The following is a 5,649-nucleotide window of genomic DNA, read 5'->3' on the forward strand; positions in this document are numbered from 1 at the left end:
GTCATGGTAGCCGACAAGTACCTGCAAGAGAAACAGGTCATAAAAGAATGAAAAAACGGAAAAAAAGAGAACCTATCAGAAATCAGCACAGGAAAAATGTGTATTATTACTCATCATTAACCGCCCAAACAACCACCCACTGAATTTAATGATGGGTATACACGACACTATCCACGTATACCAAAATACGATTTTAACTGCAGTGCTGAAATCAGAAAATCACCACAGCTGCTATCAGCAAAGGTATCCATATATGCTGAACGCAAACACTGTTTGTGTCAGAATATATAAAATCAATGTCATGGTAGCCGACGAGTACCTGCAAGAGAAACAGGTCATAAAAGAATGAAAAAACGGAAAAAAAGAGAACTTATCAGAAATCAGCACAGGAATAATGCGTAGTATTACTCATCATTAACCGCCCAAACAACCACCCACTGAATTTAATGATGGGTATACACCACACTATCCACGTATACCAAAATAGGATTTTAACTGCAGTGCTGAAATCAGAAAATCACCACAGCTGCTATCAGCAAAGGTATCCATATATGCTGAGCGCAAACACTGTTTGTGTCAGAATAAATAAAATCAATGTCATGGTAGCCAACGAGTACCTGCAAAAGAAACAGGTCATAAAAGAATGAAAAAACGGAAAAAAAGAGAACCTATCAGAAATCAGCACAGGAATAATGCTTAGTATTACTCATCATTAACCGCCCAAACAACCACCCACTGAATTTAATGATGGGTATACACGACACTATCCACGTATACCAAAATAGGATTTTAACTGCAGTGCTGAAATCAGAAAATCACCACAGCTGCTATCAGCAAAGGTATCCATATATGCTGAGCGCATACACTGTTTGTGTCAGAATATATAAAATCAATGTCATGGTAGCCGACGAGTACCTGCAAGAGAAACAGGTCATAAAAGAATGAAAAAACGGGAAAAAAGAGAACCTATCAGAATTCAGCACAGGAATAATGTGTAGTATTACTCATCATTAACCGCCCAAACAACCACCCACTGAATTTAATGATGGGTATACACGACACTATCCACGTATACCAAAATAGGATTTTAACTGCAGTGCTGAAATCAGAAAATCACCACAGCTGCTATCAGCAAAGGTATCCATATATGCTGAGCGCAAACACTGTTTGTGTCAGAATATATAAAATCAATGTCATGGTAGCCGACGAGTACCTGCAAGAGAAACAGGTCATAAAAGAATGAAAAAACGGAAAAAAAGAGAACCTATCAGAAATCAGCACAGGAATAATGCGTAGTATTACTCATCATTAACCGCCAAAACAACCACCCACTGAATTTAATGATGGGTATACACGACACTATCCATGTATACCAAAATAGGATTTTAACTGCAGTGCTGAAATCAGAAAATCACCACAGCTGCTATCAGCAAAGGTATCCATATATGCTGAGCGCAAACACTGTTTGTGTCAGAATAAATAAAATCAATGTCATGGAAGCCGACGAGTACCTGCAAGAGAAACAGGTCATAAAAGAATGAAAAAACGGAAAAAAAGAGAACCTATCAGAAATCAGCACAGGAATAATGCGTAGTATTACTCATCATTAACCGCCCAAACAACCACCCACTGAATTTAATGATGGGTATACACGACACTATCCCCGTATACCAAAATAGGATTTAAACTGCAGTGCTGAAATCAGAAAATCCCCACAGCTGCTATCAGCAAAGGTATCTATATATGCTGAGCGCAAACACTGTTTGTGTCAGAATATATAAAATCAATGTCATGGTAGCCGACGAGTACCTGCAAGAGAAACAGGTCATAAAAGAATGAAAAAACAGAAAAAAGAGAACCTATCAGAAATCAGCACAGGAATAATGCGTAGTATTACTCATCATTAACCGCCCAAACAACCACCCACTGAATTTAATGATGGGTATACACGACACTATCCACGTATACCAAAATAGGATTTTAACTGCAGTGCTGAAATCAGAAAATCACCACAGCTGCTATCAGCAAAGTTATCCATATATGCTGAGCGCAAACGCTGTTTGTGTCAGAATATATAAATCAATGTCATGGTAGCCGACGAGTACCTGCAAGAGAAACAGGTCATAAAAGAATGAAAAAACGGAAAAAAAGAGAACCTATCAGAAATCAGCACAGGAATAATGTGTAGTATTACTCATCATTAACCGCCCAAACAACCACCCACTGAATTTAATGATGGGTATACACGACACTATCCACGTATACCAAAATAGGATTTTAACTGCAGTGCTGAAATCAGAAAATCACCACAGCTGCTATCAGCAAAGGTATCCATATATGCTGAGCGCAAACACTGTTTGTGTCAGAATATATAAAATCAATGTCATGGTAGCCGACGAGTACCTGCAAGAGAAATAGGTCATAAAAGAATGAAAAAATGGAAAAAAAGAGAACCTATCAGAAATCAGCACAGGAATAATGCGTAATATTACTCATCATTAACCGCCCAAACAACCACCCACTGAATTTAATGATGGGTATACACGACACTATCCACGTATACCAAAATAGGATTTTAACTGCAGTGCTGAAATCAGAAAATCACCACAGCTGCTATCAGCAAAGGTATCCATATATGCTGAGCGCAAACGCTGTTTGTGTCAGAATATATAAAATCAATGTCATGGTAGCCGACGAGTACCTGCAAGAGAAACAGGTCATAAAAGAATGAAAAAACTGAAAAAAGAGAACCTATCAGAAATCAGCACAGGAATAATGTGTAGTATTACTCATCATTAACCGCCCAAACAACCACCCACTGAATTTAATGATGGGTATACACGACACTATCCACGTATACCAAAATAGGATTTTAACTGCAGTGCTGAAATCAGAAAATCACCACAGCTGCTATCAGCAAAGGTATCCATATATGCTGAACGCAAACACTGTTTGTGTCAGAATATATAAAATCAATGTCATGGTAGCCGACGAGTACCTGCAAGAGAAACAGGTCATAAAAGAATGAAAAAACTGAAAAAAAGAGAACCTATCAGAAATCAGCACAGGAATAATGTGTAGTATTACTCATCATTAACCGCCCAAACAACCACCCACTGAATTTAATGATGGGTATACACGACACTATCCACGTATACCAAAATAGGATTTTAACTGCAGTGCTGAAATCAGAAAATCACCACAGCTGCTATCAGCAAAGGTATCCATATATGCTGAGCGCAAACACTGTTTGTGTCAGAATATATAAAATCAATGTCATGGTAGCCGACAAGTACCTGCAAGAGAAACAGGTCATAAAAGAATGAAAAAACGGAAAAAAAGAGAACCTATCAGAAATCAGCACAGGAAAAATGTGTATTATTACTCATCATTAACCGCCCAAACAACCACCCACTGAATTTAATGATGGGTATACACGACACTATCCACGTATACCAAAATAGGATTTTAACTGCAGTGCTGAAATCAGAAAATCACCACAGCTGCTATCAGCAAAGGTATCCATATATGCTGAACGCAAACACTGTTTGTGTCAGAATATATAAAATCAATGTCATGGTAGCCGACGAGTACCTGCAAGAGAAACAGGTCATAAAAGAATGAAAAAACGGAAAAAAAGAGAACTTATCAGAAATCAGCACAGGAATAATGCGTAGTATTACTCATCATTAACCGCCCAAACAACCACCCACTGAATTTAATGATGGGTATACACCACACTATCCACGTATACCAAAATAGGATTTTAACTGCAGTGCTGAAATCAGAAAATCACCACAGCTGCTATCAGCAAAGGTATCCATATATGCTGAGCGCAAACACTGTTTGTGTCAGAATAAATAAAATCAATGTCATGGTAGCCAACGAGTACCTGCAAAAGAAACAGGTCATAAAAGAATGAAAAAACGGAAAAAAAGAGAACCTATCAGAAATCAGCACAGGAATAATGCTTAGTATTACTCATCATTAACCGCCCAAACAACCACCCACTGAATTTAATGATGGGTATACACGACACTATCCACGTATACCAAAATAGGATTTTAACTGCAGTGCTGAAATCAGAAAATCACCACAGCTGCTATCAGCAAAGGTATCCATATATGCTGAGCGCATACACTGTTTGTGTCAGAATATATAAAATCAATGTCATGGTAGCCGACGAGTACCTGCAAGAGAAACAGGTCATAAAAGAATGAAAAAACGGGAAAAAAGAGAACCTATCAGAATTCAGCACAGGAATAATGTGTAGTATTACTCATCATTAACCGCCCAAACAACCACCCACTGAATTTAATGATGGGTATACACGACACTATCCACGTATACCAAAATAGGATTTTAATTGCAGTGCTGAAATCAGAAAATCACCACAGCTGCTATCAGCAAAGGTATCCATATATGCTGAGCGCAAACACTGTTTGTGTCAGAATATATAAAATCAATGTCATGGTAGCCGACGAGTACCTGCAAGAGAAACAGGTCATAAAAGAATGAAAAAACGGAAAAAAAGAGAACCTATCAGAAATCAGCACAGGAATAATGCGTAGTATTACTCATCATTAACCGCCCAAACAACCACCCACTGAATTTAATGATGGGTATACACGACACTATCCATGTATACCAAAATAGGATTTTAACTGCAGTGCTGAAATCAGAAAATCACCACAGCTGCTATCAGCAAAGGTATCCATATATGCTGAGCGCAAACACTGTTTGTGTCAGAATAAATAAAATCAATGTCATGGAAGCCGACGAGTACCTGCAAGAGAAACAGGTCATAAAAGAATGAAAAAACGGAAAAAAAGAGAACCTATCAGAAATCAGCACAGGAATAATGCGTAGTATTACTCATCATTAACCGCCCAAACAACCACCCACTGAATTTAATGATGGGTATACACGACACTATCCCCGTATACCAAAATAGGATTTAAACTGCAGTGCTGAAATCAGAAAATCCCCACAGCTGCTATCAGCAAAGGTATCTATATATGCTGAGCGCAAACACTGTTTGTGTCAGAATATATAAAATCAATGTCATGGTAGCCGACGAGTACCTGCAAGAGAAACAGGTCATAAAAGAATGAAAAAACAGAAAAAAGAGAACCTATCAGAAATCAGCACAGGAATAATGCGTAGTATTACTCATCATTAACCGCCCAAACAACCACCCACTGAATTTAATGATGGGTATACACGACACTATCCACGTATACCAAAATAGGATTTTAACTGCAGTGCTGAAATCAGAAAATCACCACAGCTGCTATCAGCAAAGGTATCCATATATGCTGAGCGCAAACACTGTTTGTGTCAGAATATATAAAATCAATGTCATGGTAGCCGATGAGTACCTGCAAGAGAAACAGGTCATAAAAGAATGAAAAAACGGAAAAAAAGAGAACCTATCAGAAATCAGCACAGGAATAATGCGTAGTATTACTCATCATTAACCGCCCAAACAACCACCCACTGAATTTAAAGATGGGTATACACGACACTATCTACGTATACCAAAATAGGATTTTAACTGCAGTGCTGAAATCAGAAAATCACCACAGCTGCTATCAGCAAAGTTATCCATATATGCTGAGCGCAAACGCTGTTTGTGTCAGAATATAT

This window comes from Pelophylax lessonae (genome assembly GCF_965119305.1).
Source record: "Pelophylax lessonae genome assembly, chromosome: 8".
In the NCBI taxonomy this organism is placed as follows: Eukaryota; Metazoa; Chordata; class Amphibia; order Anura; family Ranidae; genus Pelophylax; species Pelophylax lessonae.